The sequence below is a fragment of the Pinus tabuliformis genome, chromosome 2_2 (assembly GCF_031772625.1).
Source record: "Pinus tabuliformis cultivar Carrire ecotype Pingquan chromosome 2_2, CPIR1, whole genome shotgun sequence".
In the NCBI taxonomy this organism is placed as follows: Eukaryota; Viridiplantae; Streptophyta; class Pinopsida; order Pinales; family Pinaceae; genus Pinus; species Pinus tabuliformis.
Genome location: NC_142300.1, coordinates 241,257,230 through 241,270,078, shown reverse-complemented (window position 1 = coordinate 241,270,078; position 12,849 = coordinate 241,257,230). Strand labels below are relative to the sequence as shown.

At 38.5% G+C, this 12,849-nt stretch overlaps 1 non-coding gene across 1 annotated transcript; it reads left to right on the top strand.

Annotated features, from left to right (window-relative positions):
- Nucleotides 1–11,122: 11,122 nt before the first annotated feature.
- Nucleotides 11,123–11,196, top strand: TRNAP-UGG (transfer RNA proline (anticodon UGG)). Its single transcript has one exon. It is a non-coding gene; the product is annotated as a tRNA-Pro (tRNA).
- The last annotated feature ends 1,653 nt before the right edge of the window (nt 11,197–12,849 follow it).

The window sequence follows — 12,849 nt, the reverse complement described above, 5'->3', positions numbered from 1 at the left end:
ATGATCATGAGGGTATTTGAATAGCCACAAGGGTCAGTTTCACCCTTGGCTATAAATACCCCCCTCATTTGTACATGAAAGGACTTTTCACCTCAGCTCCTCCCACATAGCCAAGAGAGTCTGTAATATTTTCTTTGAGGAGTAAGTAGTGGCTCCAATGCCCCGCTAACAGGGTTAGTGATGTATGGTGTAACGATGTGTCTTGGAACTTTCGCTTAATTCATAAGCCTGTCAATAGGCCAACACGTTTTCACACATGTATTGTATTTGTTGTAAGACTGATCTTTAACACTTGTGATGCATCTTGCTTTAACCATGTGTTCTGCGTCTAAACTAATTCATTTGTTATAATGCATGATCTATTAATGGAAATGTGTTGTATATGTTGTTAATGTTGTCTCGTCTATGTCCACTGATCTGTCGGACATCAGATAGACCTTTCACGTGAACCTTGTTGTAACAATCGTTGCACTCGTCTCGAACTGATTCGTGAGTGTTGTACATGTTATCTTACCTTGTATGTTGTGACTGCCGAATCCAAATGGACTGCGCTACCAGAAGCTATGTATGTCCTTTGTGTTGTGTGTTCCTAGCCGAGTTGAGATTGATCCCTTTCAACCTGGAACTCACCTTCACCTTTTTCCCCTCACAGTGAAAGAACCATTGACACAAGTACACTTACACTCACCAGGCACACGAACCTCACTTCTCAAAGACAAAGCGAACCACTCTCATGTGCTAACAAGCAAGAGTTGAGGCAAACCCTTAAGAAAATGGAAACCAAACCATCATACCGAATGGGACTCCCACACCAAACGGTGTGAGGTCTAATCGGGACTTCATACTGGGGTGATCCCTGAATGTTGGCGGGTCCAGCACCATCAACAATTATGTATTAACATTTTAATGTGTAGAATGTGAACCATAAATAAAATATTTCAATGTCAACTATGTATATATTATATAAGTTCTTTTTTAAGAGAGATTTGTTTAATTCATTCATTTTTTAATATAGAATTGACATGTAACATTTTAAATATTAATAACAAAAATTTTATATATAAACATGTAATTATATAAGTTCTTTTTTAAGAGAGATTTGTAATTCATTCATTTTTTAATATAGAATTGACATGTAACATTTTAAATATTAATAAAAAAAATTATATATAAACATGTAACATTTTAAAAATACTTATTACAAAAATAATTTTATATAGTCTTTTGAATATATGTTTTCTATTTCCATTTTTTTTTTTGTTAAGTTTGGTAAGACCTCACTTTTCTCTTGATTTTAACAAGAAATTACAACCAGTTCTGAAATTTGTTAGATGTCCTCAACTTGCCCTGTGGGAAAACAACTCTGTTGGCCACCTAACAACATGGTATGCCATCCAAAAACGATACATTTCGAGTATTTATATCGAAGCTACATATGATTGTATTCCCATATTTATCCCTCTTATTTACTTGCCTACTAACATAACTGTAATTATAAGTAAAAGTAAATGCTATCTGCATCAAAATCTACAAAAAGATAGAGACATTGTTTCACTGACCTGCTTCTTCTGTTGACGCAGATTCAATTGGAGTCGGGTCTTTTGCATTCAACCCTGGGAATTCATCTGCTCGAAGTATGCATGGAAAATTATTTTCGATTCACTGGTGGTTCCCATATTGCTTCTGCATCTGAAACATGAGTTTTTGGAAGTCCTTTTTGTAGTTTGGGGGTATCTACACTGCATCAGCCATATTCAAAGGAAATTGTTCCAAGGCCTTGCCTAGGATTCCCTTCATCGACTAGTGGAGGAAAAGAGTGTGTTTGAATTGGGTCACTCAGCCTTGGGTGTGCCCTGGGTCAGGCACTAAGACTCGGCAGTATTCAACTTCGATTTCCATAGAACCTGCCTGACGGTTCAGGTCTTCCTCACACTTCTTTATCAGCTTTTGGATTTCTTCATCTATGCTTTCATGATAGGCTTTCGTTGCTTCGTTGATGATATTAACAGTAGGTTTGCAACCTCTCGGCTTGCCCCCAGGGTTGTTGGGTTCCCCTTCCTCTTTCTTTCCCTTGTTTTTTCGGCCTCGGCCTCGGCTATGTAGGGTTGGGCTGCGAGATTTAGTTGTCGCGTGAACTATCTTTTCCCACTTCTTGCAAGGTGTTCGGTGGCAGTGGATGCTCTCCAGAGGAGTGAGCTCTTGGCCTTCAAAATACCCAGAACTATTTCCAACTTTATCGTTACAGAGAGCAACAAGCATACATAAAACCTGAAACAATTTATTACCGGCCATCCGAGGTTCAGAACATATTTTAATGTAATTTCCAAAAGCGACACATGTCAATTCAGACTCAGAATTGTGGTTTCCAAGTGCCTGGCTCCATATATTCCACCTCGCTTGAGTGCAACTAGAAGGAATAACCTCCCCATGCTGACAAGAGGTTATAGCCACAGCAATATCCCCATGCACCCGATTATCCTACTCTCCCTCTGCCCAATTTCCCACAGACTTCCAGCACCATTCATACATAGGCTTCGCTATAATTACCCAGTTCTTTGTCAGGTTAGCCCCGCTTAGTTGTGGAGCCGATGCCACATTTTTAACGAGCAAGCTACTCTTTATGGTCACAGGGATTCACCCGTCCCCCCTAGCATAAACCATTTCCCAAGGCCATTCGGGCAGAAACCCAGCGGGTCGCATGCATGTAATTCCCCAACCTTGCCTACCCTCCCTGCAAATCCACCCTGCAGGCTAAAAAAATCCCTCAAAAGGACATCCATATGCCAAATTTCATAGAAATGGTGGTGCCTCCCGGCCAATTCCATATATAGAACCCCCGACTCGATGCAAACCTAGACAGTGCAGGACCCAAACTCTCAAAACCCCACTGAATTATGCCCAGCCAGCCCAGAACGTAAATCCAGTATACTTTCAGCATTGCAAAAAGAGATATGGAGTAGACAACCTACCAATTCACCCACGCATTCCCTGTTTGAGCTCACCCCTGGTCCATCCGCTCTCCGCAGCTGTGAACTCCTTACAACCTCCAAGTTTCCAACCTCATGCAATCACCCAACACCTCACAGCAGAATTGAATAGACCTCCAACCGCCACCCACATACCTATTGCTCTTCCATCTTCCTGACGGGACCCTGCTAGCCTTGCCACGCATGTGGAGGGTGGTGGGTTGTTCTTTCTAGGCCCTTCCCATTAAAACAGTTGATTGCATCGAGATTCTTGTATGCACCCCGATCGAGGATTTTGTTCCAGTGCCAATAGATTGCATGAGTTGTTTGCCTTATCCTGGTTGAGAATTTCATCCAATGGTTTCAACCTATCTTCCTTTTTTCGTGGAGGCCAGATCAATTCAAGGGGTTTGGTTTGGTGAGAACAACCCCAATTTGCCAGGAAATCAACTGCATGATTTCCTTCCCTCCTTACATGGTTTGTGATTACATAGTTGAAATTATTTATTAGCTCCTCCAGCACCTGCACCACCCTGGCAGTTCTCCCACTGTGACTAAGCTTATCCCAATTAGTCCCTTGGCTTAGTTTCCTGAGAATGATGATTACAAGTTAGGAGTCCCCCTCCACTATTATCTTTATGTGTCCCATTGTAATAGCTAGGATTAAGCCTTTACGAGCTCCTACGAATTCTGCTTCATTGTTGCTTGCTTGTCCAAAGTAATCTGCATGTATAATCGTGGTCTCGGCTCTGTAATTCCTGAATAACCCATCGAACCCCGCGGGGCCCGGGTTCCTTTCGAAGCACCATCAAAACTTATTTTAATGAAGCCCTCAAGTGGGCTAGTGAAGGTTTGAGTTGATTCCACTCACCCTGAGATCAGTTTCCAAGAGTCTGGGGATATCATGGTCAGTGCCACCTTAAGACATTTAAGAATTCTAGCTTCTTTGGGCTTGACTTGCTATTCTTATGGTGACCATTCTCTGCCAGGATAGTTTCTCATATATTTTGGACAATCCCTTCCCAAACTAGTTCTTGGGTCTGACCTTTGTTCTTGAAGATCCTACGGTTTCGCTCCTTCCAAATATCCTAGAGTGTAAAGCCAAGGACTAAATTCCAGGCTCAATTGAGTATCAGGCTAGAGTATAGGCCTTGGCGCCACAAAAGGATGGATTCTCTAATGCTCTGGGAGTCCCATTCCATTTGACTAAAGAGATATTTGACTTGATCCCATTTTTGTGTGGAAAACGAGCATGTATTTAGAAGACGTTCCAACTCCTCAGTGTGGTTTCCACATAGGACGCAGTGGGAGGGTCCGTAGAAGCCTCTCTTTTGAAGTTGATCCCATGTTAAAATTCTGCCTCTACACACTAGCCATAGAAAGGTAGCCACTTTTGGCCACCATTTGCCTCCCTAGATTTTTTTTCAAAATTGTTTGTTGATTCTCGTGACCCCACCCTGCCTTTAATTTGTAGGCCTCTCGGATCATTTCATTTCCTTTTGTTTTATATCCCCATTATAGGGTGTCCGACCCTTGTTGTCTAGTTATTCTTCTGGATTCCAGTGCTTTTTCTAACTTCATCCATTGGTTTGACTCTAGTGGTTTGAGCCAATCCTCCCAAGTTTTCCATTTTATCCATTCTTCAATGCCCAAGCCTTCTTTCCAGTATTGGTTCATTGTTTGATAGTTGTTTTCTGAGGCATAGAGGAACAGGTCACTCAGGTCTTGTCTGGCGAAAATCTTTCCCCTCTATTGCCATGACTCCTGCCAGAATCGGGCGGTAGCCCCATTCCTGATTTCCCAAAAGAAATGTTGGTGAATAAGATCTCTATTTTGAGCAACGAGGTTTCATATTAACGATCCTTTAGGCGGATCCCGGTACCTAAGGATATCTTTGGTGTAGGTTGGTATAGCGTGTTTCTAAGTCCAAATTCATTTCCATAGATCTATGTCGCCTCTTATCCATCTCCACCATAATTTAGCTCCCATGACTTGGTTTAATATGAGAGGATTGTGTAGCCCCAATCCCCCTTCCATTTTGTGCTTCGATAAGTTGGGCCATGAGACTAGAGTCAATTTCTGGAGTTGTTGAGCTCCTCCCCAAAGGAATTTTTTGAAAGTCTCAACCATTTTGGAACATGATATTTTAGAGGTAGCCATACTTGATAGCTGATAGATTGGGATGGACTACATAACAGCGTTTAGGAGGATAGTTCGACCCGCCAAGTTGAGATTTCGGAAAGTCTAGTTACTGAGCTTCTTCTGAATTTTATGAAGGAGTTCCAACAGGGGCTTTTTAAATAATTCAAAGATTGGGGCATTCCCAAGTATTTGGAGGGTAGGGAGTTGATTCCAAATCCTAGCACACGTGCTAAGAAGGTTTGGATATTTCTAGTTGTATTGAAGAAGATGCAGGATTTATCATTGTTGATCAGGGTCCCTAAGGTGTCCATGAAGTCTTGGAGGATTTATTTGATACGTTGGACTTCTTATAGGGATACATGGAAAAAGAGCATAATATCATCAACAAACTGTTGGCGGGTGATCTGTAGGTCGTTTCCCCAGAGTCTGAGACCTTGGATTTTCAGGGATTGGGCTTTCTTTTTCAAATATCGACTTAGGCCTTCAGCAGCCAAGATGAAGAGGAATAGCGAGAGAGGATCACCTTGCCTCAAACATCGATAGGGGTTGAAAGTTCTGGTTGGGGAGCCATTTAAGAGGATAGAGTAAACAGGAGAGGCCACCATTGCCGAGATCCAGCTGATACATCTTTGATCGAAGCCATAGGATTTAAAGATGTTGTTGAGGAAAGTCCAGCTAATACAGTCATAAGCTTTGGATAGGTCGAGCTTGATCATCATACCAGGTGCTTTGAGCTTATTTAAGGAATGGATTGCCTCTTGAGATGTTATGAATCCATCCAAAATTCCATCGACAAATCCTGTTTGTTCTAGTGAGATGAGGTTGGGGAGAAAGGGTTTGAGGCGCTTCACTATTACAGTGGCTATGATTTTGTATATCACATTACACAAGGCTATAGGTCTAAACCCTTTTGGGTCCTCAGATTAGGTCATTTTAGGGATTAAAGTGATAAAATTAGAATTCAAGCTTGGACATACCTTTTGGTTGAGTCTTGATTCCTCCACCACTTCCAATACATCTTGTCCAATAAAGGTCCAGGCAGCGTGGAATAATTCCGTTGTGAATCCATCAAGGCCAGGGGCTTTATTCTTTGTCATTCCTTTAACCACCTCTTCTACGTCCTCCAAAGAGATCACCCTCATAAGCCCCAAGTTCTAATCTCTAGAAACCAAGTGGGGGATGTTTTGGGTAATTCCTCGAATTGCCTTTGACCTGTCATTATCTGGTTCCGTAAGAAGATCATGGAAATGGTTCATGACCAAGTCCTCCATTTCCTCATGCTTGACAATTTTGTTCCCGCCCTTGTCCTTTAAAGAGAATATTTGGTTGCAATGGTAGTGTTGTACCATTGCTTTATGGAAGAACCGAGTGTTTTTCCCCCTCTCTTAGCCAGTTAATCCTTGATTTATGTTTCCATAATATATCTTCATGTTGTTTGTGTTCTTCCCAATGGTTGATGATCCTCCCTTCTTCCTCCACTAGATGTTCATCCCTGCCTTGGCTTATGATTTGTTGTTAGATCTTTTCCATCTTTCTTAGTTATTGCTAGTCTCTCATAATATGCCCGAACTCTTCCTTATTCCATTTCTTAATCTTTCTTTTCATTTCCTTGAGTTTACTTTGGAACGTGTGCATATGATTTCTTCCCACTTCCTTGTTGTCCTTCCACTAGGTTTCCACTTTCTGCATCAACTGTGGATCTCTGAGCCAAAAGGATTTGAATCTAAAGGGTCTATTTTTGGAGCTTGTTTTTAGGACTATTTCCAAAGGGATTGGCTAGTGATCAGAGCCCATCCCAGGCAAGATGGAGGCTTCCAAGAAGATGTCACGACCAACTACCTTCTCAGAGACTAGGAACTGGTCTAGCCTAAAAGTGATCTGGTGAGGTTCCCCCCTCCTATTATTCCAAGTGTGGATTCCATTGTTGGTCTCCATGTCGACTAAGTGAAGATCAGTGATCATGTCCCTAAACCTTTCCATGTCTGCGTCCTGGCTTCGATTTCCTCCTTTTTTCTCCTCTGGGGATGTGATCATGTTGAAATCTCCCCCGACAATCCATAGGTCATCTTGATAATCTCCTCAGATTTTCTAGATTTTGTAAAAAAAACCCCTTTCTCCTAGAATGTGCAGTCCATAAACTCCTGTGAGTAAGGCCCAGTCTTGGGATCCTATATGCCTAAATCTCTCCGAAAGGATTATGGGCCTACTAACCCAATCCTCAAAAACTACCTCCACTAGGTTTCATATGATAGCTAGTCCACTTGCACTACCCTTGGCATCTTGGGCTACCACTTCATACTACGGTTTGAAGGTCTTTAGAATGTCTTTGCATTTGGCTTCCGAGATTTTGGTTCCCTAAATGACCATGATGTTGGGCTTGTCTTCCCTGAGTCTCTCTTTCAAATAGCGTTCTTTTTCTTTTCTATTAAGGCCTCTAATATTCCAAGATGCGATTATCATTTAGACGATTTGTTAAGTTGCTGGAAGACCGTGAATAGCAATATTACCCTTCCAGAGTTCACCATCACTTTTCCTATCAGTTGGATGGTCTCGTTTAAGTTTCTTCGGCCTCATTTCTTCCCTCCTTTTTCGGGGGTCCCTGCCCCTCCCCCCCCCCTCTGACTATTTTGAGATCCTATTTTTTCTAATTGAATTGATGCCCTTGTGCCCTGGTTTGCTTTGTACTGTTGGAATGTTTCTTTGTAGCGTTGCTTCTGATATTCCAGGGTAAATCACTCATCTAAATGCCTCCACTCACTTTACAACATGCATAGGACCTTCTCCTCATTACTTATCTCTTCTCTTTGGTTATCGATCTCCATGTTGGTCTATTCTACTCGTTGTTCCGTGATCTCTTTTTCCATTATTACCTCTTCCTCTTTTCTTTTCGCACTGTTACCATCCCTTGGCAGAGTTGGATGGTTCTCTGGTGGTTCCATTTGCACTTCTCCTATCTCCTCCTCCTGTAGGATGTCAAATCAATTATTAGCTTGTGATCCTTTGTTTAGCCACAGTTGAGGTGGATTATGGTGGTTTTTTTGGTTTCGCCTCCTCCTTTGGACTTCCTTTAAGCCCTCCTCCTCCCCTTCTTGCTTTTTCCCAACATTATTGGTTTTGGATGGCTCTTGAGTTTCGGGCTAGTTCAGCGGGCATTCCTGGAACATATGTCCATATTCATGGCAGTCGCTGCATCAGAAGGGTATGTGTTTGTAATCTATGGATTGTTGCCAAACCTCCTCTTGGTATTCCAATTCAATGGACTCTAATAGGGGTTCGATTATATTCATAAAAACACAGAGATGAGCATAGGATGTGTACCTTCCTTTTCTTGTCAAGTATGCAACTTTCACGAAACTGCCAATGGAGTTGTCGATACCTTCCAAGATTCAATTATAGAGTTCAGGCTTCTGTGATCCATATTATAGCGAGGATGGCTGGAAAGTCAGTAAGTGTTGGGTCCCTGCACTCTCGTCCTAGTCGTTTTTCCGCCCTCCTCTTTAGGTTTTTTCTTTTATCTTTATTTTTAATTATTATTACTTTAGTTCATTTTTACTTATTTATTTATTTACTTATTTATTTATTATTATATTTATTTATTTTTATTTTTTATTATTTTATTTTTTATTTCTATTTATTTATTTTTATTATTATTATTATTATTATTTTATTTTTTTTAACTTACATTATTTTGAACCGATTTTTATTTATTTAATATTATTATTTAATTATTGTTCCCTTTTATTTATTTTAAAATTTTAATATTACTTTTTTTCCAATTTGCTTTTAACTTTGATAGTACTTACAAATCAGCTCCCTTTTCAATTAATTTTATATATATTTTACATTACCTTAAGGTCATTTATATAACTAATTTTACGTTGAAATTCTAATCTAATTATTTTTAACTAATTTTCTAACTAACGTAACATCTTTTGAATAAACTAACCATTAAATTATGATTGAATAAAAATACTCGTCAACCTATTATTATGATTTTAAGTATAAAAATATTTATATATATGTATAATACCAATATTAATTATTAAATAATTTAAATAAATAAATAAATTTTCTTTTCTTTTCAAATCAACCATTGAAATGATTAATCCTAACTTTTAATAACCTAGTATTATAATTATATTTATTAATTTTTATAAATAAATTTCTTTTTAAAACCAACCATTTACCTAATTTAACTTATTTCCATAGAAAAATAATAATAATAAATAGTAAAAATATTAAATTAATAAATTATAATTTTGACCTGGCTCCTAAGGTCAAAATTAGTCGTTAATCAATCTAGCCGTTGGAGACTCTGCTCAGGGTATTTATCATGCTAAGCTGGATCTGTTTCTTCAACTTGTCCTGACGATGAACCACACTAGTTGGTTCGAAACACGTCGACAAATGATACTCCATGTGATTTTCGCTGAAAAATCTCTTACAACCTTCCAAGATGTCAAGATCCCAGAAGTCCATTGGGAGGCCGAAGAGGCGTACCCATACTAGAGTTGCTATGAATTTTCCAAATCTGGGTTATAACACTCCTCCCAATGTCTCATAAGCAGCGCTTTGTTGTTAAAGAAGTACGGGCCGCCATCAAACACTCTTTCTTTATTCTCCAAGCTAGCGAAAATCACCATGAAGAATCCCCTAGCACCTAATTTCAGCTCGATGTGCCCCTTTGGTTGCCATTTACGCTGGATCCACTTCACCAGATCCCCTTTTTGATGGCTAGACTCCTATATATTTGCAAATCATTGTGCGGTCTTTCATATATTTTTTGTAGTCTTCAAGTTTATTTCTGGATATGACGAACCAAGGCTTCTTCGTAGCCCTTGGAAGGCACTGGTCGCACATCTGGTTCTGTGATTGAGCCCTAAGGACATGATGGCCTTTCCCATGTCCGTTATGTGTGTTGGCCACCTGTGTGCCCTGCGCACTTGCTTCGTCGGTTACTATATTTCAGTAGGAGGGGATCTCCCCACCCCCCTGCTGTGGCGTTCATCTCTTCTATCAGCGTTGTCGTTTGTGGCAGTTGATCTCTGTTATCCTATGGCGTACAGGTCTACAATGTCAGGTGCTCAGAACCCTAGCCAGACCTGCAAACCCTAGCTTCAAAAAAAAGCGAAGCGCTTCGCACTCACATATATAATATTCATCCCACTTTTTCCATATCAACGATATCTTGATGCCTTTAATCTCACTCATTTAGCTTCTCCTTTTCTTCTATTTCCAAATATGATTGAAGCATGTTATTAACATTTTAATGTGTAGAATGTGAAATATAAATAAAATATTTCAATGTTAACTATATATATATATATATATATTATTAATGTGTTGCTCAAAATCAACATAGATCCATCATAATTTCAATCTATCAAGAGCCAAGAGGAATCAAATATTTCCCACATTTCAGCGTGCAAACAATTACTAAACTTTTGCATTCAAAAAAAGGTTTTCATTTTGACAAAATTCATCCCTTGGTAGATCCAAAGTTAAGATGGATCTATACAACAACATGAAAAAAAAGATCACTTCATAGTACCCTTAATTACCTTACATGCAAGTGTAAGAGGGATCAAGATTTGGGAAGATTCAAGTGCCATAATTCTTTGTCCAAATAATTCTGCATAATGAAACACCCATGCCTCGTGTCCCCTTTTTGAATGAAATGTGAATGAATATCATGGAACTAGGATGAATAAATGCATTCAACTTGGTATTGACTAGTTTGACACGAAGGTGATGACCAAGTGTATCATTGGGTTGCAAAGCAACATTTAAAAAAATGGTAATTCTATTTGTGATCAATATGCTTGGTAAGGCTTGTAGGAAAGCCATGCACAAAAAGAAAGCACAGATAATTCAAATGACAACTCAAGTACTTCTAAGATCAAGAAAGAAAAAATTCTCAAGGAAGAAATAAAAAAAATGCAAAAAGAGGTTTTCTAATGTTACATAAAAGAAAGTTTAAAATAAAATTAAAATAACATTGTCTAATGATTAGAAGGGATGTAGCGCAGCTTGGTAGCGTGTTTGTTTTGGGTACAAAATGTCGCAGGTTCAAATCCTGTCATCCCTACCTTTCCCTTCTTTTCTATGGAAAGAAAGGAACGAAAGATCATTTGATATCGATTTGACGGAAACATCAAATAATTGAATCGTATCAGATGTGAAAGTGTTTTGCTCTAAGAGTATCAACAAAAGGTATTTTTCCTTCATCTCCGAATATTAAAGAAAGCGCTCTTAGTTCAGTTCGGTAGAACGTAGGTCTTCTTATGAAAAGGGTTATCACTGGATTGCATCTCATCTCATTTCTAAAAGAAGACAATAAAAATTGCTTGGAAGTTCAATCCAAATGAAGGTTGAAGGTAAAGCAATTGATGGAATATGAATGTTGACGACAAAGTTCCATTAATGGCTCAACGTAAAGATGTCAACATGGACAAGGATAACACTACTAAAAATAAGTTCTTGATTAAAGGGGAGAAAAAAGAAGTTTTATTTGTTGAGATAAATTCCATATAACGACAAAGAAGTTGCTTCATGTGAACATGCAAATAATGATAACTACCTTTAATTATTTTTGAAGCATTGGTGCAACAATTAAGTTTGAATTCCACCACATATCCAAATCAGAATTCCTTTGGCTGGTTGTAGAAAGAAGTAGATATGCAAGTCACATGCCAATTCAACTTCAAGCTAAGTTCAAAATAATTCATTGATAAGTTGGAGTGTGAAGTTGTTCCCTTAAATGCTTCTAAAGTTGCCACTAAACGCACATATTAACGAGACAAATACATTATTTTCATGAAAATACATAATGATTTGGTATTAGTGAAGGCAAGTTTGACCTCATAAATGACTAAGAAAAAGAAGAAAAATGCATTGATTTATGTTTATCATTCCAAAAATGTGATCAATAAATCAAAGAAATTTGTGATCCTAATCATTATAACTAGGAAAATGCATTGATTTATGTTTATCATTCCAAAAATTTGATCAATAAATCAAAGAAATTTGTGATCCTAGTCATTATAACTACATGGGATAAATTTGTAGAATCAAAGTTAAGGTGGATGATATCATAAAAGAGCAAAAGAAATATTTGCTCAACTTTTGAGATTGAGCAAGTATCAAGTTCATTTGCAAATCGAAACTCCTAGGAGACCAATTAAGCATGAAAGTGGGAATTAGAACAATCGGGGAAAATTGATGAAAGTGGGGCTCCTAATAACCATTGGAGTTAAATGGTCCAATCAAATAATATGGCACCTAGGAAATTGGGGCTAATTAGGGCTAATCAGTGCAAATGATTTTACTACGAATATCATATATATTGTATCAGACTAGGTGCAACCAACTGGATTAATTGGAAGATTGAGGCAATCGAGGATAAATGTTCACATTAGGATAATTGAGGTTATTTGATATTATTGGGCTAATGGTGCACTTAGGGCAATTCAAGTTGATTGTGATAATGGTGCACTTAGGGAAATTCAAGTTGATTGTGATAAAATGTTCACATTAGGATAATTGAGGTTAATTGATATTATTGGGCTAATAGTGCACTTAGGGCAATTCAAGTTGATTGTGATAAATGGAGAAGCTTAATCAAATTGAGCTAATTGAATTTTCTTGAGTAGCAAACTCAAGCAGATAATTGAAGAAATAAAATAATTAAAATATGGGAAAATTCTTAAAAATAATTTCCAAATTTTTAAATGGTTCCCAA